The sequence below is a fragment of the Macaca mulatta genome, chromosome 6, assembly GCF_049350105.2.
Source record: "Macaca mulatta isolate MMU2019108-1 chromosome 6, T2T-MMU8v2.0, whole genome shotgun sequence".
Taxonomy (NCBI): domain Eukaryota; kingdom Metazoa; phylum Chordata; class Mammalia; order Primates; family Cercopithecidae; genus Macaca; species Macaca mulatta.
Genome location: NC_133411.1, coordinates 102,544,868 through 102,571,832, shown reverse-complemented (window position 1 = coordinate 102,571,832; position 26,965 = coordinate 102,544,868). Strand labels below are relative to the sequence as shown.

Here is a 26,965-nt window from a genome sequence, read left to right as displayed (position 1 = left end):
TATTTGTCATGACATAGCTCGAACAATTCACCACATGGGCCATGACATTATACACATAAAAAATAATAGTGATAATATCTCACATTCACTGAGCACTTATCCTGTGCCAGGCATATACTACGGAGCTGTTCTGCACACAGCTTCATTTACTCCTCACAATGCCCCCTAAGATAGGAACACCTAATATCTCCACTTTTCACCTGAAGAAACTGAAATTTAGTGACCTTAAGTAACTTGCCAAACACCCCACAAAGTACATAACAAAGCAAAGGCTCAAGTTGATGGCTATCTGACTCTAAACTTCCCCTGATGTTGACCCACTTTGTGCCTCCCAGTTGTTCTCCTGGCCTGCTGTGCCTCTCTCTAGTGTCACACTTGCCAGACCGTATTGAAGTGAGCTTTCCACTTGTCTTTCTTCTATTCAGCTGGTCTGAAATATTTGTCTTTGGATCCTAAACCTACACATGTAGGAGTTAGATAAGTTTACCAACATAAATTGAATTAATGAACAAATAAACTGGAGGGTGGGCAATATAAAAAAGAGTGCTGAGTTCAAAAGAGGGGAGTAGCCACAGGCAGCAGAAGTTGGGAAAGGCTTTGTGGGTAAGGCAGGGCCTCAGCCAAGCTGGAAGAGGGAGAAAACTTAAATGTGTAGGGAAGGTGGAAGAGAAGACTGGGAGAGAAATATTATTTTAGCAAAGGCCAAATGCCTAAAATGTTTTTTGGTTCTAATCCTACCTCTCCTGCAGAATAATTCTACCTCTCCAGCCATAGCATGAATAAACGGAATACATTAATTCCGTGTCAGCCAGCCCCTTCTGCTGGACCACAGGCATAAAATAGGGCCTCTGCTTCATTATGATCTCCTTCCAGATACAACAGTCAACTGAAAATATAAAATTGCATTGAAGGTCATAAACCCATAGACAGCTTGCATCCAACCACATACACTGCATTTTAAAAAATTCCATAGGAAAACATGGTCAGTGTTCACCTAGTGTGAGTCACATAGCATCCTAAAAACGATAGACTCTAATTTGAAGCCAGGCAAAACCTTTTAAACAGCTAATATTGCTAGCGTTGAAAAAAGCAAAAAGTCACTTTTTCTTGATTATTACTACTCAGAGGCCACCACCCAGAACTTTCCATTAACTGAGGTAGGAAACAAAACACAAGAACATAAGTATTATTTTCTGAACTTTTTATTGAAATATAGTATACACACAGAAAGTGTACATATTATAAGCATACAGCTAATGAATTTCACAGTTGAACAGACCCTTGTAACCAACGTCTAGCTCAGGAAAGAACATTCACAGCATCCCATGCCTCATGCCTCATGCCTCATTACACTCAGCATCCCTAAGGATAACCCTTCTCCTAATTTCCAACACCAAAGTTAAGCTTTTCCTGTTTTTGTATTTTAGATATAAAAGATCTAGTAGCCTATATTATTATCGGTCTGGCTTCCATCATTCAGCATTATATTCCTGACACTCATCCATATTGTTGTGCATAGTAATAGATCATCCATTCACATTTTTGTCCAGTAGCTATTCTCAAAGTGTGGTTCACAAGTGTGATCCAGAAGTAAACTATTTTCATAAATACAGGAACACATAATTTGCCTTTTTCATTGCACTGATAGCACAAAAGCAATGGTGGGAAAAATGGCTGGTGCCTTACCACAATCAGGGAACGGCACCAAATGGTTCTAGTCATCACTCTCTTATTGTTCAACACCATTCACTACCAGTCAACAGAAAGAAACAATTATTTTCCATAAAGTTAGTTTAGCTTAATAATGTTCTTGGTAAAAAAAAAAAAAAAAAAAAAAAAAAAAAAAAAAAAAATTTTAATTTGGCCAGTCACCGTGGCTCATGCCTATGTTCCCAGCACTTTGTGGGGAGGCCGAGGCAGAAGCATCACTTGAAGCCAGGAGTGCAGGACCAACCTGGGCAACAAAGCAAGACTCCATCTCTACAAAAAAAAAAAAAAAAAAAATTAACTAGCATGGTGGTGTATACCTGTAGTCCCAGCTATTTTGGAGGCTGAGGTAGGAAGATCACTTGAGTCCAGTAGTTTGAGACTACAGTAAGCTATGATTGCACGACTGCACTCCAGCTTGGGCAACTGAGTGAGACCTTGTTTCTAAAAAACTAAAAATTAAAAAAAAAAAATTAATTTTATTACTTCTCAATTCTTGAGTACATATATTTTAAATATTTTCTGTGTGATGTAAAGTGCTTATAAAATACTTCTGCAACAGAAAGCACAATGGACAAAAAGAGCTCATGAGGAAAATCAGTTGAGTTGTAAGTTAAACTAATCACCTTTGTCATGAAAAGCAATTTTATTTAAAGGAATGATGGGAAAACTGTGTTTATTCAGACTTAGGTACTTGGCAAACATTTTCTCAAAAATAAATGAAGTGAGCTTGTAACTTCCAGAAAAGCAACTGTCAGCATTTGATGCTAATGATAAAACTTGAGCTTTCAAACAAAAATTAGAGTTCTGGAAAACATATCCACCACCATGAACTTGAAGACTTCCTGATTTTTTAAAAAAAAATATATAAAGAAATACTGAAAAATTTGTAGGATCTGACTAATTCAGTGAATGAATATTGCCCAAATAGCCAATGTATAACACAAACTCATGTGTGGATAAAAGATCCACTCAAAGTACAAGGAAGACCAGTGGATTTTAATTTCATAGAATATGGGAAGTTCCATTGACATGGTTGCAGAATCCACACTGAAACCAGTCTTTAAGACACTACCACTTGTCACGTCTTGGTGTATTATCAAAGAAGAATATCCACATTTTTAAAAAGCAATTTATTACTTACCTGTGTGAGGTTGGATTTTTTCTCATATATAGTTAACCCTTGAACAATATGGGGGTTAGGGGAGCTGGTCCCCATGCAGTTGAAAATCCACATATAACTTTTTGACTCCCCCAAAACTTAACTGCTAATAGCATATTATTGACCAGAAGCTTTACTGATAACATAAACAAATCACTTTTTTTTTTTTGTCTTATGTACTGTATTCTTACAATAAAGGAAGCTAGAGAAAAAAATCTTATTAAGAAAATCATGGCCAGGTACAGTGGCTCACACCTGTAATTCCAGCACTTTGGGAGGGTTAGGTGAGAGGATCACTTGAGGCCAGGAGTTCGAGACCAGCCTGGCCAACATGGCAAAACCCCATCTCCACTAAAAATACAAAATTTAGCTGGGCATGGCGTGTGCCTGTAGTCCCAGCTACCCGGGAGGCTGAGACATGAGAATCACTTGAACCCAGGAGGCGGAGGTTGCAGTGAGCCGAGATCGTGCCACTGCACTCCAGACTGGGTGACAGAGCAAGACTCTGTCTCAACAAATAAATAAATGACAATTATAAGAAAAAAATATATTTACTATTTATTAGGTGAAAGCGGATCGTCATAAAGGTCTTCATCCTCATCATTTTCATGCTGAGTAGATTGAGAAGGAGGAGGAAGAGGAACGGTTGGTATTGCTGACTCAGGAGTGGCTGAGGCAGGAGAGGTGGTGAATAAGGAGGCAGGAGAGACAGGCACATCTGCAACTTTTATTGGAAAAGAATCCACGTATAAGTGGACCTGCACAGTTCAGACCCATGTTCTTCAAGGGTTAACTGTACTTTAAATAAAACATACACCAACAGATTAAATGGAAAAGCAGAAATGAGAAACTCAGCTATTTTCTCATAAGCCAGATATTAAAATGTAAAAGAAGGCCTCTCTTCTCACTAAATTTTTTGCTTTGGAAAATAAAGTGATGTTTAACAAAAACATGCGATTTATATTAGCTTACAATGGGTTTATTATTTTTCAATGTTTATAAATATTTTAACATTTTTTCAGTTTCAAGTTATAATACAGTAAATATCAGTAGTTATGACCCACATAATTGAAAGTTCTTTGGAGTTCTCAATAATTTTTAAGGCTGTAAGGGTTCTAAGACCAAAACGTTTGAGAACCCCTGCTATACAGTATTTCATTGTAAGCAGGGACTTAAATTTAGCAGTCACTTCTGGGAATATTCTTGAGATAGTTAATATTTAGCTTAATTTCCTCATCTGGTTTTTCTGCTTGCGGTTTCTTCTTCTCTCCAATCCCTCTTGCACGGGCCAATCAGATCATTCTCCAATACAGTTCTTACAGTGGCTACTACATCAGGTGCACTCTCTTCTTCCTGGCAGGAATATTTTAGAAGGCTTTACCAAGAATGTGGAATTACACTGTGGCTTTAAGAATTTGGCCAGAAAGAGGTCAGAGGAGGACAGAGCAAACTTGAGAAATGTAAGCAAAAGACTTTTTCTTGGATTATGGATATGGTTTCCTGGGCTTCTCAGTGTAACATCATCTTCTAATACCAAATACTATACAATAATCTTCTTGTGTCTTGGTAAAACATAACCCTGCTTTGTTCTCATCACAGTGCATACCACTACCTGGCTTTTTTGTTTTGTGTTGTTTTTATGTTTTAATTTTCTTTCCTCTCACTGCCTTCCCCAGAATGTAAGCTCCAAGATTGCAGACACCTTGTCTATCTTATTCATTGACTAGAACTGTGTCTCAAACACAGTTAAGTAGCTAATATGTCTTGTTTAAATAGATGAATCACCCAGTCTTTATTTTGCAGTTCTCTCAGAACTTAGAAAAGTTCTAAGATCTAGAATTTTGTTTTATTTCATGGGATATTAGGCTTTCCTCCATTTGGGTAATAATAATAGTAAGGTAATACTGACATGAAGTATTTTACAAAGTTTCCAGAGCTAAATTTTGACTTAAAATATTGCCTTTTCTTTTCTTGGTCTTCCTCCATTATTGTTGGCCATATGGGCAGTTGCTGGTAAGTAACTTCACAACTTTCTGGAAATGTATGGCTTATAAATAGATTGCCATTATGTTTCTTCAAAATTATTTCTTATTCAAGCTCTAAATATTTACCAATTTACATATTTCATCATAAATTACAATCTCCATTCTGCTCCATAAATGTCTCAACTCATGTAGATTTTTAGATTTAATCTTCTATACGAGAACATACTTCCTGAGATTGACTTCTAAGACGTTTGAAACTGGAAGAAACTATTTTTATTTAAATGTTGCCAGTATTCTATATGTACCAATATAAAAAGATCTTCAAGATGTGCTATTAATTATATATAAGGCAACAAGTAGAACAATACATATACTTTGTTCTCATTTATATTTTATATAGTCCTGTATATGTTTTCATTTTGTAGACTAACTCTGATAGAAGGCAACATAAAACTGGAAAACATGGTTACCTCTTGGGAAGGGGATGGGAGGACTGGGGAAAGAGGTGGAATGGAAGGGAACTGACTTTTTAATATATTTTTTTTCTTTTTTAGAGACAGGTCTTGCTCCGCCACCCAAGCTGGAGTGCAATGGCATGATCATAGCTTACTACAGTGTTGAACTTCTGGATTCAAGAGATCCCTCCAGCTTAGCCACCCAAGTAGCTGGAACTACAGGCATGTACCATCACACCCAGCTTATATACATATATAATTATTTTTGGAGATACAGGATGCCACTACATTGCCCAGGCTGGTCTCAAACTCCTGGCCTCAAGATGATCCTTCTGCTTCTGCCTCTCAAAGTGCTGGGATTATAGGCATAAACCACCATGCTCAGTTCAATGTTTTTAATATCAGAAACTCTTTAGTATCTTTAAAATTTTATACATTGTGTATGCATTAGTTATTGAATTTTAAAGAAGTAAATTATATGGATAAAAGAGTGTCCACATACACCAATTAAAAGACAAAGATTAGCAGAACATATTAAAAACATGACTCAATTACCTGCTGTCTATTAGGAACTTACTTCAAATATTTGAAATAAATATAACAAAGTAAATGGATACAAAAAGACATACCATGTAAAAATTAATCCAAAGAAAGTGGGAATAGTTATATTAATATCAGATAAAATAGACTTATGAGCAGAGAAATTTACCAGAAACAGAGTGACATTACACAATATTTTTTAAAATTTATTATTATTATTATTATTTTAGAGATAGCATATCACTCTGTTACTCAGGCTGAAGTGCAGTGGCATGATCATACCTCACTATAGCCTTCAACTCCCGGGCTGAAGCAATCCTCCTGTCTCAGTCGCTGGAGTAGCTAGGATTACAGGTGTGCACCACCATGCCTGGCTAATTTATTCTATTTTATTTTATTTTTTGTAGAGATGGGATATTACTTTGCTGCCCAGGCTGGTCTCAAACTCCTGGCCTCAAGCAGTCCTCCTACCTTGGCCTCCAAAAGCACTGGGATTACAGGCATGGATCATTGCCTGAGCCTGGCCCTACATAATGTTAGAAGGGTGACTCTACCAGGAGAACATAGAAGTGTATACAAAAAGTAACAGTTATGAAATATCTATGTTTATATATAAACATAGATGTGTATACAAAAAGCAACAGAGTTATGAAATATCTGAAACAAAAACTGGTGAAACTGAAAAGAGAAATAGACAAATCTACAATTACAGTTGTAAACTTCAATAGACCTCTTTCAACAATTGATATAATAGGTAGGTAGAAAATCAGCAAGAATATGGAAAACTCAACAACACTATCAACCAATAGAATCTAATTGACATTTATGGAACACTCCACCAGACAAACAGCAGAATACACACTCTTCTTAAGAGCCCATGGAACCTATACGGAGATAGATCATATTCTAGACCATAAAACAAACCTCAACAAATTTAAAGGATTAAAACCATAGAAATTGTGTTCTCTGACTACAGTGTAAGAAAATTAGAAATCAACAACAGAATGATAAACAATGCATTTCTAAATAATCCATGGATCAAAGAGGAAGTCCCAAAAGAACTGAATAAAAATGAAGGTACAGCATATAAAAATTTGTGGGATACAGCTAAAGCAGTGCTTAGAGGGAAATTTACAGCATTAAATGCCTACATTAGAACTGAGAAAAAGTCTGAAATCAGTAACCTAAACTCCTACCCCAAGAACTTAGACAAAGAAAAGAAAAATGAACACAAAATAAATAGAAGAAAAGGCAGAAATCATTAATCACAAATTAATGTGAAACCAGAAAAACAATACAAAAACTCAAAAAAACTAAAACCTCATCCTTTGAGAAGATCAATTACGTTGACAAACCTCTAGCAAGACTGACAAAGGGAAAAAAAAGAAAATCCACAAATTACCAATACTAAGAATAAAAGAGGGAATATCATGACAGATCCTGCAGATATTAAAAAGTTAATATGGGAATACTGTGGCAATTCTACATGCAAAACTCTGGAAATTTTGATGAAATAGACCAATTCCTTGAAAATCACAAAGTACAACAACTAATTCAGAATGAAATAATTTGTGTAGTCCAATAACTATCAAGAAAATTGAATTCATAATTTAAAAGTTTTCCCAAAATAAGTTATCAGGCCCAGATGGTTTCACTGGAAAATTCTTCCCAATGTTTACAGAAGAATTAACACCAACTTTACACAACTTCCTCCAGAAAATATAAGATAACACTCCTAATTCATGTTATGAAGCTATTATTACCCTGATATCAAAATCATAGGGAGACAGTACAAAAAAAAAAATCATAAGCCAGTATCACTCATGAAAATACATGAAAAAGTTCTTAAGAACATATAAGCAAATAGAATTCAGTAATATTTAAGATAAATTAATTATATTCCATGACAAAGTGGGCTTATTTCAGGGATGTAAGGTTAGTTCAACATTTGAAAATCAATCAGTGTAATCCACCATTTAACAAACTAAGGAAAAATATCACATGATTATTCCACTTGAGAATGAGCACTTGAAAAAATTCAACACCAATTCATACCAAAAGCTCTAAAAAAAACTAGAAACAGAAGTGAATTTCCTCCACTGCATAAAGCTACTATTATACTTAATGATGAAAAATTTAATGCTTTCCCTCAAAGATCAGAAAGAAAACAAAGACGTCTGCTTTTATATAAAACACTCTTATTCACCCATATTACTGGAAGTTCTATTCAGTACAATAAAGCAAGAAAAGGAAATAAAAATTACATTGATTAGGAAGAAATAAACAAGACTAATTCTATTTGTAGGTATAATTGTCTACACAGAAATTCCTAAGGAATCTACAAGTAATCGCCTAAAAATACTAAGTGAGTTCAACAAGGTCATAGGATAGAAAATGAACATACAAAAATTGATTCTATTTCATTATACTAGCAATGAACACATAAACACCAAAATTAAAAATACAACTTACAATCACTCAAAAAATGAAGTACTTGAGTGTAAATTCAACAAAACATAAACAGTATTTATATGCTGAAAGTTACCAAATGCCGATGAAGGAAATAAAAAAAAATCTAAATAAATGGAGAGTCAGGCTGTATTTAATGACTGGCAGACTCAACATATGAAAGATATTAATTTTCCCTAAATAGACATATAGATTTAATCCAATTCCTTTCAAAATCCCAGGCAGAATTTTTGTAGATATGGGCAACATCTTTCTTTCTAACATTTATGTGAAAAAGTAAAGGAAGAAAAATAGCTTTAAATTTTTTAATAAAGTAAGAGAAATCAGTCTATTTAATTTCAAGACTTATTATGTAGCTATAGTAATCAAAATTGTATAATATTGGTAGAAGGACAGACACATATATCAGTGGAACTGAACAGAAAACCCAGAAATAGAGCCAAACAAATATGCCTAACTGACTTTTGATGAAGGTGCAAAAGCAATTCAATGGAGGAAGAACAGCCTTTTCAATATATGATGCTGGAGCAATTGCAAATCCATAGAAAAACAAATAAATATGAACCTCAACATACACCTCACATTTTATTACACATAAAAATTAACCCAAAATGGATTGCAGACTTAAGTGTAATTTGCAAAACTGTTTTGCATTCTATGTTAGAAAAAAAATTGGATAAAAATTTTGGGATTGAGGTCTAGGCAAAGAATTCTTAGATGTGTGCTGTCTTTGGCAGCACATATACTAAAATTGGAATGATACAGAGATTAGCATGGCCGCTGAACAAGGATGACACATATATTCATGAGGCGTTCCATAATTTTCAAAATAGACCCAGCTGAGGAATGACTCTCAGAGTTCAAAGACTGGTTCTCTGAGCTGACTCAGTCAGACAAACATAAAGAAAAGAGAATATCTTAATGAAAAAAACCTCCGAGAATTATGGGATTACATAAATAGACAAAATCTATGACTCACTGGCATCCCTGAAAGAGAGAGAAAACAAGCAACTTGGAAACATACTTGAGTATATCATCCATGAAAATTTCCCCAACCTCACCACAGAGGCCAACATTCAAATTCAGAAAATGCAGAAAATGCCTGTGAGATACTGTACAAGACGACCACCCCCAAGACACGCAGTCTTCAGATTTTCCAAGATTGACATAAAAGGAAAAATATAAAGGAAGATAGAAGGGGAAGGTCACCTACAAAGGGAAATTTGTCAGGCTAATAGTGGACTTTTCAGCAGAAATCCTACATGCCAGAAGAGATTGGTGGCGGGGGAGCAGTTATGTTCAATATTCTTAAAGAAAAGAAACTCCAATAAAAAAATTTCATATGGGCCGGGCGCTGTGGCTCAAGCCTGTAATCCCAGCCCTTTGGGAGGCCGAGACGGGCGGATCACGAGGTCAGGAGATCGAGACCATCCTGGCTAACATGGTGAAACCCCGTCTCTACCAAAAAATACAAAAAACTAGCCGGGCGAGGTGGCGGGCGCCTGTAGTCCCAGCTACTCGGGAGGCTGAGGCAGGAGAATGACGTAAACCCGGGAGGCGGAGCTTGCAGTGAGCCGAGATGGCGCCACTGCACTCCAGCCTGGGCGACAGAGCAAGTCTCCAAAAAAAAAAAAAAAAAAAATTCATATCCAGCCAAACTAAACTTCATCTGTAAAGGAGAAATAAGATTCTTTTCAGACAAGCAAATGCTAAGGGAATTAATTACCACTAGACCTGCCTTACAAGAGGTCCTTAAGGGAGTGCTAAATGTGGAAATGAAAGACTTACTGACCACCACAAAAACACACTTAAGTACATAGACCACTGACACTATAAAGCAACTACACAATCAAGTCTGCATAGTAACCAGCTAACAACATGATGACAGGATCAAATCTGCACATATCAATATTAATCTTGAAGATAAATGTACTAAATGTGCAATTAAAAAGCACAGTGTGGCAAGTTGGATACAGAAGTAAGACCTAACTGTATCCTGTCTTCAAGAGACCCATCTCACATACAATGACACAATAAGCTCAAAGTAAACAAATGGAAAAAATCTACCAAGCAAATGGAAAACAGAAAAAAAGGGAAAGGTTCCTATTCTAATTTCAGACAAAACAGACTTTAAACCAACAAAAATCAGAAGAGACAAAGGCATTACATAATGGTAAGAGGTTCAATTCAACAGGAAGACCTAACTACCCTAAATATATATGCACCCAACACAGGAGCACCCAGATTCATAAAACAAGTTGTTTGAGACCTGTGAAGAGACAGAGATAACAATACAATAATAATAGGAGATGTCAACATCCCACCAACAGTAATAAACAAATCATTAACCAAGAAAACTAACAAAGATATTCAGGACCTGAACTCAACATGTAACCAAATAGACCTAACAGATATCTACAGAACTCTGTACCCCAAAATAGCAGAACATACATTCTTCTCATCTGCACATGACACATACTCTAAAATTGACCATATAATCAGCCATAAAACAATTTTCAGCGAATTAAAAACAAAAATCATACCAAACACACTTTCAGACCATAGTGCAATAAAAATGGAAAACAGTACCAAGAAGATTACTCAAAACCATACAATTACATGGAAATTAAACAGTCTTCTCTGGAATGATTTCTGGGTAAACAATGAAATTAAAGCAAAAATCAGGAAATTCTCTGAAATGAATGAGAACAAAGATATAGAATACCAGAATCTCTGGGACACAGTTAAAGCAGTATTAAGAGGAAACTTTACAGCATCAAACACCCACGCTGAAAAGTTAAAAAGATCTCATATTAACAACCTAATATCATACCTTGAGGAACTAGAAAAAGAAGAGCAAACCAATCCTAAAGCTAACAGAACAAGAAATAACCAAAATCAGAACTGAACGGAAAGAAATTAAGATGCAGAAAAGCATACAAAATATCAACAAAACCATAAGTTGGCTATTTGAAAGGATAAATAAGATAGATTGACTGCTATCTAGACTAATAAAGAAAAAAAAATTGAGAAGATCCAAATAAACACAATCAGAAATGACAAAGGGGACATTACCACTGACCCCACAGAAATGCAAAAATAAAAATAAAAATAAAAATCAGAGGCTATTATGAACACTAACTAGAAAACCTGCACATAAGAAAACCTGCAAGAAATAGATAAATTCATGAAAACATACAACTTCCCAAACTGAACCAGGAAGAAATTCAAACCGGGAACAGACCAATAATGAGTTCCAAAATTGAATCCCTAAGAAAAAACCTAACAACCAGAAAAAGCCCAGAACTAGATGGATTCACACTGAGTTGTACTAGACACATAAAGAAGAGCTGGTACCATTTCTACTTAAACTCTTCCAAAGAGTTGAAAAGGAGGTATTCCTCCCCAACTCACTCTATAAAGCCAGCATTATACTGATACCAAAACCTGGCAGAGACACAACAACAACAAAAACTTCAGGCCAATATCCATGATGAACATAGATGCAAAAATCCTCAACAAAATAATAGCAAACCAAATTCAGCAGTATATCAAAAAGCTAACCTGCTGCCATCAAGTAGGCGTTATCCCTGGAGGGCATGGTTGGTTTCAACATACACAAACTAATGTGATTCATCACATAAACAGAATGAAAAATAAAAACCACATGATCATCTCAATAGATGCAGAAAAGGCCGTCAATAAAAATTCAGCATCCCTTCATGTTAAAAACTCACAACAAACCGGGCATTGAAGAAACATATTTCAAAATAATAAGGGCTATCTATGACAAACTCACAGCCAACATCCTATGGAATGGGTGGGCAAAAGCTGGAAGTACTCCCCTTGAGAACTAGAACAAGACAAAGATGCCCTCTTTCATCATTCCTATTCAACATAGTACAGGAAATCCGAGCCAGAGTTATCAGGCAAGAGAAAGAAATAAAAGGCATCCAAATAGGAAGAGAGGAAGTCAAACTATCTCTGCTTGAAATGATATGATTCTATACTGAGAAAATCCTATACTCTCTGCCCAAAAGCTCCTAAATCTGATAAACAACTTCAGCAAAGTTTCAGGATACAAAATCGATGTGCAAAAATCAGTAGCATTTCTTTTCAATAATAATGTCCAAGCTGAGGGCCAAATCAAGAAGGTGATCCTATTCACAATAGCCACAAAAAAATACAATACCTAGGAATGAAGCTCACCAGGGAGATGAAAGATCTCTACAAGAAGAACTACAAAACACTGCTCAAAGAAGTCAGAGATGACACAAACAAATAGAAAAATATTCCATGCTCATGGATAGGAAGAATCAATATTGTTAAAATGGCCATACTGCCACAGCAATTTACAGATTCAATGCTATTCCTATGAAACTACCAATGACATTTTTCACAGAATTAGAAAAAACTATTTTAAACTTCATATAGAACCAACATGAAGAGCCCAAACAGCCACAACAATCCTAAGCAAAAAGAACAAGCTGGAGGCATCACATTATCTGTCTTCAAACTACCACAAGACTACAGTAATTAAAGCAGCATGGTACTGGTACAAAATTAGACACATAGGCCAAAGGACCAAAATAGAGAGCCCAGGAATAAAGCTGCACACCTACAATCATCTGATCTTTGATACAACTGACAGAAATTAACAATGGAGAAAGGATTACCTATTCAATAAACTGTTCTGGGAGAACTGGCTAGCCATATGCAGAAGATTGAAACTGGATCCCTTTCTTATACCATATACAAAACTTAACTCAAGAAGGATTAAATACTCAAAAAAAAAAGAAGGATTAAATACTTAAATATAAAACCAAAAATTATAAATATCCCAGAAGAAAACCTAGGAAATACCATTCTAGACACAGGCCTTGGCAGAGATTTTATGATGAAGATGCCAAAACAAAAATTGACAAGGGGGACCTAATTAAACTAAAGAGCTTCTGAACAGCAAAAGAAACTATCAACAGAGTAAATACACAACTCACACAACAGGAGAAAATATTTGCACACTATGCATCTGACAAAGTCTACTATCTATAATCTATAAGGTACTTAACAATCTAAAAACAAATAACACCATTAAAAAGGGGGCAAAATACATAAGCAGACACTTTTCAAAAGAAGATATATACACAGCCACAAAGCATTCAAAAAATTCTCAACATCCCTAATCATTAGAAAAATGCAAATTAAAACCACAATGAGATACTTCCTCACAGCATTCAGAATGGCTATTAAAATGTAAAAAAAAAAAAAAAAAAAAAAAAAAAAATAGCAGATGATGGCAAGGCTGCAGAGAAAAGGGAGCACTTATACACTGTTGTAAATTAGTTCAGCCACTAATTTCAAGCAGTTTGGTGATTTCTCAAAGTACTTAAAAATAGAGCTACCATTTGACCCAGCAATCTCATTATTGGGTACATACCCAAAGGAATATAAATCATTCTACTATAAAGACATATGCACATGTATGTTTGTCAAAGTACTATTCACAATAGCAAAGAAATGTAATCAACCTAAATGCTTATCAGTCATAGACTGGATAAGGAAAATGTGGTACATATATACCATAGAATACTACACAGCCATAAAAACATAATGAGATCATGTCCTTTGCAGCAACATGTATGGAGCAGGAGACCAGTTTCCTAAATGAACTAATGCAGTAACAGAAAACCAAACATCAAATGTTCTCACTTATAAGTGGGAGCTAAACACTGAGCAAACACGGACACAAAGAAGGGAACAAGAGACACAGAGGCCTACTTGTGCAGGGTAGGAGAAGGGTGAGGATCGAAAAACTGCCCATCAGGTACTATGTTTATTACCTAAGTGATGAAATCACATGTATACCACCCCCCCCCATAACACACAATTTAGCTATAGAACAAACCTGCACATGTACCCTGAAACTGAAATAAAAGTTTAAAAAAAAGAGTTCTTAGACTTGCCACCAGAGGCACAATTCATAAAAGGAAAAATTGATAAGGTGGGTTTCATCAAAATGAAAATGTTTGCTCTGAGAAAGACCCTAAACAGGCTGAAAAGACAAGCTACAGACTGGGGAGAAAACACTTGCAAACCACAAATCTAACAAGGGCTAGTATCTAGAATATATAAAGAACTCTTAAAACTCAAGAGTGGCAAAAACAAACCATTGAATTAGAAAATGGACAAAAGAGATGGCGTATTTGTCCTTGTCACACCGGTTGTTTCAGAAGACTTGAATTTAAAGACTATGAAAAGGATATGCAGATATAAGCTTTACCACATACTGGAAAAGAAATGGAAAAAAGAAACAGGTTGAACTTTGGAATTCCTACTCATGATGTTATTTAGGACTAAATAATCCAGAATATATAGATTCTGGACTAATAAATTCTGATGCAAATTATGGATAGCCCTGAAGATCCTAGGCCAACATCTATAGGCACAGGTGGAGTCTTGGAGTCTTCCCGACATGGTATTCCCACTGTCAATCCTAGGAGAAGCCTGAACTGAAAATATACAGATTCAGGGGGCAGGGGCAGGGGGACTTTCACTGGAGAAGGAAAACTCACTTCTTTCTATGGGCCTCTTGGGAGGATATAAACACTCCCAGACTGAGCGAGAGGGTGAGCAGTCCCTTTAGCAACCCTGGGACAGGGCTAGAGGATGTCATCCTGGATGTCATTTATTCTGTGTGGTACTTCCCAACACTACCCCTGCCCACACCCCATGCTCCACGAAGTTTTGTGGGAACTTGTAGCCTGGTTTCTACTGTGTGGAATTAGGAGAGGACCTAGTTTTCACTCTGGACAAAGTAGCTAAGTATACAAAGAGAACCCCTGTCCTCCTTACCCAAGAATCATAGAGATGGTAAAATCATCTTTGTGCATCAGTGTAGGGACCTCACAAAGGTCATTACAACAGGGATAGCTGTGTGGTAGCTTCGTAGAAAGCCTAAACAAAACATCAGGAAACAGTTGCTGTATCTTGGACACACTCAAACCAGCACCCGCTTGGTGCTGGAAAGCAGATGGAACCTATGAGGGAAGGGGCCAGTTTCCTACAATCAGGCTGGTCTGTGAGACTGAGGTTCATATCACTTGGGTATTAAGAGGAAATAAGAAAATACATGGCAGTCATTGGTTGTTGAGACTGGGACATTTGGGTTTTACTAAGTTAAGAGAAAAGATCACTCTCCCCTTTTCAATAACACAATGTCTTTTCATTAGAAGCCTGAAATAGCAGGGTTTTTCTCTGCTTTTCCATTCCTTTGAAACCCTACTCATAATTAGCTTCCCACAACTCCTCCTAGGTTTCTTCCACCATTACTCATCAGCCTGGTCTATTTGTGTTACAGATTATGCTTTCTCAACCTCCATCAGTTTCACCAAGTTTAGTACCATCTTTTAAAAGTCCATGTTGCCCATCTTTGGGGAACATAAGTACTTCTCCCTTATTATTATTAAATACTTCCAAGTTCGTCTGATATATTCACAGAAGTTCTTATTCTGAGGTATGTGGCTATGAGGGTTTGTGGATAAAATCAAGTGATCCATGAGTTTAGACAGGAAAAAATATTGCACATATTTCTTTTAATTAACCCCTAACTGAAATTTAGCATTTTCTTCTATTATTAATGTAAGCAGTAAATCACAATGAAATAAGTAGAACAGCAACTACTTTTATATTGCATTTTAATTGTTTCCAGTATATCAACAATCATTTATGCTCATCACTAGTTAAAATTAGATGTGCCCTAGGATCAAATGTTTACAAATAAACATGTATGTCACAAATTTAAAAAAAATATTTTGGTAACCCTTTCAATATAATTTGTGTCCTTTGTAACCCTGTATTTTTTATGAAAAATAACACATTATTCTGAGAAGGGATCCACAGACTTAACTAAGCTGTCCAAGGAAATAATTCTACAAAAAAAGCAAAAAAAAATTCTTGGAATAGCTAAAAGTCTCTACACCATAATGGTGAAAAGATTAAAAGCCACCTAAATGCCCAATAACAGAAGACTGGTGAAACAATGCAGTTGCTAAACATTATGCTGTAGAAGACTATTTAAGGGCATATGTGGAAAGATGATCGCAATATATTATGTAAAAGAAAAGGTTGTGCATAATGTGATCATTTTTTATAAGTCAAACACAGTCACATATACACCTACACCTATAAAAACAGAAAATAGATGTCAAGACACACACAAAGATGCTAAGGTGGTTATTTACAGATGGTGGGAACTGTGAGTAATCTTTTTGCTTATCTCAGTTTTAGAAATTTTATATGAACTTGTAATTATTTTTGCAAGAAAAAGCAATAAAAGTTATCATCTTTAAAATAAATGAAGTCCTAAGAAAGGATTCAAAAGGATATATAATTCTTAATTACGATCAACTATGTGCTCATTCATTCAACAAATACATCTCAGTTCAACAGTCAATATTATAGGAGGAATCAATGCTATCTACTGGATTCACTATCATTACAGAAAAAGATCTAATTTTCATACTACTGATTTAGCAGCTGAATGAGTAAAACTTTCGGTTAAGCACCATTTATCAACTTTCCAGCCAATGTGACAAAGTTAATGCTGTCTTTTGCATAAATACCAGATATTCACGCCTTTCAAAAACTGTCCCACCAATCAATAATAATTTTGTCTTCAGAAAGCTATTTTTGTTTTGTTTTGCTAATTTGTATTTTTGTTTTTTCATCTTATAACAAAGCAAAAATAAATAAATCCTCTCATACAAGTCATCCTATTAAAAATAAGCATAATCTATTATAACTCTCTTCTGAATTTACATTCCCCATGAGAAAAACTCTTTCCTCCATAATTGTGTCATATTTTATACAACGTTGAATAATTCTGAATCATAATGTCACTGGAAAAAATATTCATTGTTATTTCATTTTTATATCTAGGTATTAGGAATTCCAAAATGCTCCTGGAATAAATATGCCTATCATACCCCTTATATGTTACTAATGTCATATTAACTGGAAAAAATTGTATTAGGTTTTAAGAATGCTCCTAAGTGAAGATTTTGTGACTTTGAAATACAACTCTTCTAAAATTAGACATTCATCTAACATGCAAGGTAAAGTAATTGGCCTGATATCATTGGTTGTATTCATAAAAGCACCAGCATTTACATATGAAATGAATGTCATCCCCTCTAAGTAGTCGCCTCGGGAGACCTTAGACTAGTTTCAATGGCATTTCCCTTTGCTCAGAACAATTTTAGGACCTCTCTTTTGGAACTGTCTTTAGGCTATTTCATCTTATTTTAAACAAATATCTCAAAAGGTAGCCAAATTTTGCCCCTTAAAGTTGGATTTGTCTCATCAATAATTAAAAGCAACCTACCATAGGAGATGGGGCCCTAGGGACATTAAGGAGAAAGAAGTGGACAGGACAGTAGATTGGGGGATGCACTGTGACACTTTATATTAGGGGTAATATTCAACATATTCAACAATAGCTAAGGCCGAACATGGAGCAGAACTGGTGGTATTGGAGCAGGGACCTGGAGGACCTTAACCCAGATCCATGTATTAACTCTACAGTAGCTGGATTATGAGGTGTTTGAAATGTTCTAGGTGGTCCCACAGGGAAAAATGTAGCAGTGGGGATGAGTGGACACTTTGGAGTTTCTGAGCTGTGGCATTTACCAACCAACAAAGGAGAATATGGGTTTTTAATATCCACTGAATATTGGTCCTTTCAAAAAGTAAAGTGGCATTGCTGTTTCTGTGTGGCTCCTGAGTTGACTCTGAAGGCACTGCCCAAGAGTTGTTTGAAAGTGTCGAGCAACAGCAGCAATATTGGAATTAATGTGCAGGATCTCAGGATAACTATTTTGGAGAGTACTATTTAGCTAAATATTTATTCTCTAAACTCATTAGAAACAGGCTCTATTACTTTTTCGTTTTCCTGCACTGGCACCAAACACAGCACTTAGCATATAGTTGCTAAATAAATAGTTTTGACTGAATGGCATGTTTGTTAAAGAAAAATAACTTCAAAGTAAAATCTCATATTTAAAGCTTTTAAAAGTATTTTTATTTTTTATTATATTAGGAAAATTAATCATTTTATTGCAGATAATTCTAAACATCTCTTTGAAGAGACTAATTCACCAACGTTTATTCCTGACTCAAAAATACTTTGGATATCTGCCTACTTTTCTCTGGAAAGCAGTCCTTTTCAGTGCTCTTTTATTATTACATGACTTGAAAAGCCACAAGTAGATGTGAATCTGTGTTTAACTCCTTTAAGTTCCTATTATTTCTATTCAAAAAGAACCTTCCTTGATAGTTTTGTAGTAGATCAGACTTAAGCTGGGGCTAACATACTGTGGCTGCGGCCAACATTTATTAGGTTGAGGGAGTCTAGTGCTGTGCTAAGCATTTAATATGTCATTTACTTCTCCTAACAACCCCTTTACAGTTGAGGAAACTAAGCCACAGAGGAACTAAGCAATTTCCCCATATTATACAGCTAGTAAGTGAGGAAGATATGTTTTGAATGCAGGCAATTAGATTCCAGAGTTGAGCATCCTTGATCAACACAGTATATAAGGAGCAGGAGCTTATTTGTGTTCAATCAATCAACAGGTAGGAATTGAAGGATATCCTGTATCTAAAAAGTACCTTAGAGCTCCCATTACACTGAGTATCTGTTTATTGAACACATGCGATGTTCCAGGTACTGTTCTAGGTTCTGGGAAGGCAAGTAAGGGACACAATCTCTTTCTGGTTGACAGACATAGCATCTAGAAACTTACTCTAGTTTTCTAGGGTAACTTTTTCTACTACTCCAAATGGGGAAAATCTGACTTCCCCCTTTTTCAGTTTGAATTCTGGATTCTGAGCAATTATCACCTTCAGTGAATTTCAAAATAGACATATCTGTAGAGAGGAGGACATCTACTGCTTTCTTCCTTCTGGATTTCCCTGGGGAAATATTTGATCTCCTTTGACATCCTGTCCTTATAAGGATAATAATAGAGAAAGGAGAAGGTGGAAGATGGGAGTGAAGCACATGGACGATTTGGGGTACAGGTATCATGCAAACATCCATTCACATGGGCAGCTTTGTCCTGTGACTGCAGGGTTACCTCTGAGAAAGCTGGTGTTCAGAGCCGGTGCCCCCTAGGCTAGCTGTTTTATCTACAAATATTATGTTCTAGAAGGCATTTCAAGTTATACAGTGGCCTTATTTATTATCATTATCAAGAACAATAGTAACAGTAACTGAACTTTGTACCATTCTAGACTGATTAAGTTGTACTTTAAAGGGAGGTTAATAAGTAGCCAAAGAGAAGGCTACCAAAGAACCAAAGTTGGAATAGTAAACTGTACTAAATGCTCAAACAAGTTGAAAGAGAAAAATATTTTTCACCATAAAATTATCTGCTGTAGGTGGAGTTAGTGACCCCATCCCATTCCTGCTCCGCTAAGATTTCAAGGTAAAATAAGAGTTTTCTAACAGCAACAAAATACAGTTATTTCCCCTTTTCTCTGAAAACCAAAACTCTGAATATTTAAAGTCATCCTAATGTTCTCAATTACATAGTTTTAAATTTATTTTCTTATTGTGTAATATGTGGCCTTATTTTTTTTTTTTCTGGAACAAAATTCATTATGTATTTTAAATAGAAGCAAACAGACCAAAAAAATACATCAAGAATTGGGAGATTCCTCTTCTTCACCTAAAGATTTGGTCTATGTAAACCTACAAATTCTTTTGGAGAAATCATGTTATAAGCTGTGTTCAGTCACTTTCACTTTAGTGTGAAGGAATACTTGAATCTTTCTGAAGGACAGATTTTTACTGGAAGACAGAAAGTAAGATCTCTCATCCTTTTCTGAGAAGTAAATGTTTCCAGTCCTTTCCTTTGTTCTTTTTTCTTGTTCTTGGCCCAAGAACAGGACTGCTTAACTTAAACAATGAACACCAAAGTCTTTCTTTCTCAAAAATGAAATGATGAGGTATATCCATCTTCTATCTTGTGAGAGAGAAATCATACTTAAATCTCAAATGTAAAGAGAATCGCTCCTGCACACTCTTTTATTATACTTAAGGGAAAATAATCAAGTCGACCACCCTATAGTCACAGAACCCATGAGAAGAAAATGTCAAGGGTTTTTATCAAAGAGATTACAGAAAACCAGTCCCTTTGGCTCATGGAGTATGTCTGATTTTCCTTTAAACCTTCACCTATTCTGTGTTTAAGTCATAAGACCAGTAAGACATGATGCTCAAAGCTTACAATTTTAAGTCTAGGAATGATATGGAACATGCAAAATGGACATGACAGCACACAATTGTGCTTTGGGGAAACTATGATGTAATATCCTGAAAAACAAATTCAAGTCATAAAAATGTAGTTTACTGACCCCTGGAGAGAATTGTATCCACAGGTCCGGGAACGATGTCTTGTCAAACACCCTCACTCCACGTCTGAGCCCTTTTGCTCCATGTGGTTTTTCCCTCAGGGATCATTATTGGGCTTCATAATGATTAGTTTGTGTATGAAAAAGGAAAGTTCAAGACTATAATTTCATACATACTTAGAAAAAAATCATATAAAGAAAATTCAGTAGCGAGACAAGTAATCTCCTGGAGCCTGCTGTGACCAAGAGGATACCTGTGAGGACAGCCTGATAAATGAATGTGCCCAGCACACGAGGGGGAGGAGAGCCACGTGGAGGAAAGTCTTGTCTCCCTGCAGCTTAGTGAGTGCTGCTTTCCTGGTCCTCACTTCAGAAACAATGTGAGTCTCCACAGAGAAGCAGACGGCAGCTATTAAAGCAAATAAGTGTGAGACCGCCCAAGTCAGAAATTCACTGACAAAGGGAGGGGCAAAGGGAAAGGGCATATTTCTTTTAATTTTTGCAACTATTCACTTATAGAGATACTTTCAATACTTTTAAAAACGGCCTAAGTGAGAGGTACACTAAGCCAAAGTGGAGCTGAAAATGAGGTCCAGAGGTAAAACCAGATTGAGCATGGAGGGGATAGAGACAGGAGGAGGGTCCGGGAGGCAGGACGTGTGACCAGTTCCTCATCAGCCCATCTCTGCAAGGGCTGCCTTCTCTACAGATTGCCAAGTCATCTCACCTGGAGAGGCAGCATTGACTAGAGAAGGGAAAAACCTGTGTAAATTCTAGGTTGGGCTGGCGCCGTGATTCACGCCTACAATCACAACACATTGGGAAGCCAAGGCAGGTTGATAGCTCAAGCTCGGGAGTTTGACACCAGCCTGGGCAATATAGTGAGACCCCATCTCTACAAAAAATACAAAAATTAGCCAAGTGTGGTGGTGCACACCTGTGGTCCCAGCTACTTGAGGGGCTGAGATGGGAGGATCACTTGAGCCCAGAAGGTTGAGGCTGCAGGGTACTCTAGCCGGGTGACAGAGCAAGACTCTGTCATACACACAACAAAAAATGTCTCGGTTGGCCCCTCACCTGGAGCCAATTACTTAATGTCTCTGTGCCTCAGTTTTCTCATCTGTGAAGGGGGTAGCAATAGGACATGCCTCAGTTTGAAGACACCTACAACAATGCTTGGCACATAGCAATGGCTCAGTAAATGTTAGGTTTTATTATATTCTTGTCAATAGTCATGTCAACATATGACTTCCCTTTTAAAAAAGAAGTGTTGAAAATCTGTCCAACCCCTTCCAACTGTACTTAAGTTTTAATGAAAAGGAGAAGTGACTTCCCCACTTTCCCTTCCTCGGGTAAAATAACTTGAGGAGTTTTCTAGAGTTTTTAAAATTTGTATTCATCTCTGTATTCCTCCATAACAAAAATAAACCCCTCAGAAAAGCAGCATGAAAACTACATCTGGGTGTTTTTCAGAGTAGACAGCAGAGTAGGGGAGAATTTGGGAGCTTGTGTTCCACTTGGGACAGAAAATTAAGCAGGAGAAACTGGGGAAAGAGAAGGCCGTGGAAAAAAGAAGGGAATGGCAGAAACAAGCAAGGGTGGGTCTCTGGATTTGAACTGGGACAGATGCCTTTAGCCTGATAAAGAGTAAGTTGCCCCAACCTACCACCTAACCCAGTGGTTCTCAGCTGAAGGAGGCAGCGGCCTAACAGCAGAGAGAAATGAAACTAATGAAAGTGCTGAACATGTGAATATAAAGGCCGAAAAATACAAGTTCAAGAATCATTTTGTAAGAGTCATAGCTGTGGCCTTCTTAATTGAGAATGTCTATTAAAAGAGGCATATTCATGATTTTCATATCATTCCTCCAGTCAAAAGCATTACTCTAACAAGCAGTCATCATCCCTAGACTGAACTAATGCAACAGCCTGCCAGCTGCTCTTCCCCATTCCACTCTTACCTGACCATGCTCGATTCCCTACACAGAGCCTGAGTTGTTGTTATAAGATAAAAAGGTATTTCGCTCCCTGATTAGATATATCACATTTAGAAGAAATTCAAATTTCTACCAAGACCTATAGCACCCTGCATTATCTGGCCCTTGCCTTCTTTTTGACCTCATCTTGTATCCCCACTTTTTTATTGTAACAGTGCTACACTGGCCTTTCATTCTCCTGCAGGTTCCTGTCTCAGGGCCTTTGCACTGGCTATTTCTTCCTCACAGCTGCTTACAGTGCTCAAGTCCTGGCTCAAGTATTACTACCTTTTTCAAACTACCCCATCTATAAAAGCCTCCCTCAATAATCTGTCACTAACTAAAATTCTTATGTATTTATCTGCAAGTTTATTATCATTTTCCCCTTATTAGAACATACATGAGATCAGGGATCTTATTTACTCAGCACTTAGTATTTTGTGCCTGGCATAAAGTAAGCTCCCATTAGGTATCTGTTGAATAAGTAAATAACAAGCAAACAGAACCCAGATGCAAAAAGAAGAAAAGAAAAATGTGTTTATGAGAATATACTTCAAAAAGGTTGAATGGCTGAAAGGGTATTAGGAAAATTTTTCTCTGCAGTTAGAAATTCAAAAAATGTTAAGCAATGATATAGATATTCAGTAGATTGATGGCTTCTGTCTAGTTTCTTATGCCTGTAATTCAGATCCCAGCCTTCCATTAATGGTAGAAAACCTTTCAGACAAACTACAGAGTTTGGGTCAGAAACTTTAATTAGAGATAACTGTCCAGTTCAAAACTGCAGACTCTGAAAACCAGTCTATCAGAGGAACATGGGGCTATGCTTCCATTCTGCCCTGTTCGATTACTAGAATAGTCACTCTAACTATTGAATGTAACAGAATGAAAATTCATGAAAATGAAAAATTATTTCAAAATAACAAAGGACCCAATAAAAATGATCTTTCATGGGAATAAACCTGTATTTAATGCCATATTAAACTAATATGTGATTTGAGACTGGAAAGAATGAGTTGCTGATCTTGTAAATAGAAAATTTTGGCACGAACATGTTATACGTTTAGCAATTTGCACATCCCTATTTAATAATTCAGTCATGACTCCTTTTCATTATGTGGGGCTAATTCTTCTATGAGATAAGCTAAAAGTAAACCTTGCTTCACAACAATCAAATGCTTTCGATTTGTGTTGATGTTCAGATAACCGGTTGTTTCAAACATAACTTGTAAGTAACCAATAATAAAATGTTATATTGAGTAGATATTCAAATATTGATGCCATACAAATTGCTATCTCTATAAGAATTTTATAGAATCTGTCATCACAGATACTTCAAGATTTTGCAGTTCACTTTGTCTGTTTTCCAAGGCTGCAGACAGCTTAACAGAATTTCCTGGTAGCTCACTGGACAAACAGATTCCTCAGCCCTGTCCATGGAGATTCTGTTCCTACAGATCTGAGGTTCAGGAATCAGTATTCGTTTAAACGGCTTCCAAAGTCTTATTAAGTCTTGCCAAGGTTAGAAAACAGTGATTTTATTCCAACCTCCAACTCACTCCAGAATTCCTTCATCTGCATTCCTAATGAATTGTGACTCAGAAGTGCGTTGGGCTCTTCCAGAGGAGGGTAATCACATCTCTGTCTAGTTTGTTAACCTTTATTGGAAAAATCTGATTGTCGAAAGCTTTTGCTTATATTAAACTGAAATGGGTCTGCCAGCAACTTCTTCGAATAGGTCTAGTTCTGCCCTCTGGCATAACAAGGATTATTATGTATGAAAGCCTTTCATGTCTTAATATAGCGTTCAGGTGCGCCACAAGTCTTTTCCTCTACAGCTAAACAATTGGTTTCCACAATTGCTCACAAATCTTTTATCATCCAAGGTATGTCTGTATCTTACTGCACTACCCATGCACTCTTTCTAAGGCTTTCCTCTCCACCATTACCAGAACTAGGTCCCTAAACCAGTTTATGGGCCACTTGGCCCTGCACAGCAATGGAGCGGCATGTACCCAACACCGTGGCCCTCAAATGCTGATATGTCAAATGATGCCACAATGTGAGGAAATTGTCACCAGTCCATGGTGAAATGAGAATAATAAATAAGAACAATATGGCTAAGTTTATTCAATCTAAAAGACTGTACTTTCTATATCATGTCCTGCTCCAGTCCCTTTTTAAATTTAATTTTAAAAAAATGAAACTATAAGGATAAAAGATAGTTTGCTAGGTTTGTTTGTTATAATAAAAAATCAGCAATCCTATGTTGATGAACTTCTATTTCTTTTAGAATTGTACTTATCCTTGAAGACCGAAATCTGGGAACCAGTGTCCTAGCTGTGTTTCCTTCGCTGATATTCCAATGTTCTCTAATTCTACCTTTGCTTCTTCAACACCCATCACATCATAAGATACCGTGGCTCGCAAATTATTAGAATCTTAAATCATTAAAATCGCCTGTTTTAAGAATATGCAGATTCCCAGCGCCCATCACCAGAAATGATGGTTCAGTAGGTCTGAGGTGAGTCTCAGCATCTGCATTTTTAAAAGCTCCTCAATGATTCCAATGATTATGCAGGTTTGGAAAGTACTTTCCTGATGTGCATTTACTCAGTGTGTCTCTTCTATGTATGTATAACTTAATGTCATCAGGGAACGGGGTTCAAAGAGCAGGAATCTAGTCAGGTGTATTCAAGCAGCCAGGGAGATCTCGATCTATAAATGTTTAGCATGCTTTCTTTTAGGTATGGGCATATCTGCAATTCTTATCCTCTGCTCCTCTTTTAGTCTTTCTCTTCTTGGGCCAGGTGTCCTTTGCTTTAGGCTTTGATATGATTGGTCAACCTGCTCAACTCTACTTTTCCTCTTTCTGCCTAAAAAATTAATGACTCCAATACGTTGTCTCCAACACCCTTGGGTTTTATCGATATTTTGTTAAAAAGTAGTATCCAGAACTGGACATAATACTAATAGATAATAATACATAACAATCCCTTCATCTGGATGCAAACATCTATTAATATAGCTTAAGACCACTTTCACTTTTACAGAAGCAACAGCATGCTGATGTTATTTTGATGTTTGGACCAATCCAAATGATCTAGCTTCACCTGAATTCCAACAAGCAGATCTCCTTCTTCCAATCTCACTGTTATTTAAAAATACAACATCAAGTTATACATTTATTCAAGTTATACAACCTCAAGTTACAAATTATATCAAATTGATTTTAGTATCTTTTCGAGAGATCATAGTCATTTTGAATTTTGCCATACAACACACTGAATCTCTTTTCCAGAGAGTATCTTATGTAACGGATCATATGTAAACTCGAAAAATAAAATATCAGTGCTGCCATTCAAATAATTGATAATGTATTTTTCAACAGGTTAAAACAAAAGGATTATTTCCTAAAGTTTTCTCTCTCAGTATCTTGTTCATCCAGCTATGAAATCCCCTACCTATATTCTCATCCGTATCGTATTTAAAATCTCTACAGTTCCCAGCAGGATGTAATACAAATGATCACAATAAATACTGCATGATATCATAGTAAATATACATTAATTTACATAAAAAGATAATATGGAGCATTTTTTTCAAATACATCATTTAAAACACACTTCACTGCATCTGTAACATTCCACAGACCTCTAAGAATGCTATCAGAAACAAAAAAAAAAAAAGGGAAAGGAAAAATGGTACTTTGACATATGCTTAGACTATATTGACAATAAAAATTTTTCCACAAGCTCTCAAATTTTCTAATTAAACACATATTAATTTTTATTTACTGGAAATCAACATTAAGATTACTAGTTAGTAATTTATCTACTATTTACCTCCTATAAGAGTTACAATAGGCTACAATGTGCTATGTTAATAAACAACCCTAAAAGTCTCAGGGGCTTATGACAAACATGTATTTCTCATTGTGATTTATATCCATTGTGCTGCTCTAATTGATGTCATATTCATTCCAGACCCCAGGCTGAGGAAGCAGCCCCTATCTGGAATATGCCACTGGTCTTGTGGCAGAGGAAGACAAGAGATGGCAGAAACACAGTGGTTCTTAAGGGTTTTGTTTGGAAGTAGCTCTTGCTTGGACTGTCACTCCTCACATTCCATTGGCCCCAGCAAGACACATGGCCAAGTCTGACATTGATGGGGTAGGAAGCATAATCATCTCATACAAAGAGGCCACACTGAAAGGTGCCTGCAGAAAAAAGTAGCAAATATTTTAAGCATTTAATGC

At 36.3% G+C, this 26,965-nt stretch overlaps 1 long non-coding RNA gene and 1 other non-coding gene across 2 annotated transcripts in view; one reads left to right on the top strand and one right to left on the bottom strand.

The window, feature by feature from the left end:
• Nucleotides 1-1,199: 1,199 nt before the first annotated feature.
• Nucleotides 1,200-26,965, bottom strand: part of LOC114678858 (uncharacterized) — a 242,552-nt gene continuing 216,786 nt past the window's right edge. Inside the window, exon 5 of the long non-coding RNA XR_013418429.1 lies at nucleotides 1,200-4,222. This is a non-coding gene — a long non-coding RNA (uncharacterized LOC114678858). The remainder of the gene's footprint in view (nucleotides 4,223-26,965) is intronic.
• On the top strand, nucleotides 9,040-9,143 carry LOC114679071 (U6 spliceosomal RNA). The gene has a single exon (XR_003730759.1). It is a non-coding gene; the product is annotated as a U6 spliceosomal RNA (small nuclear RNA).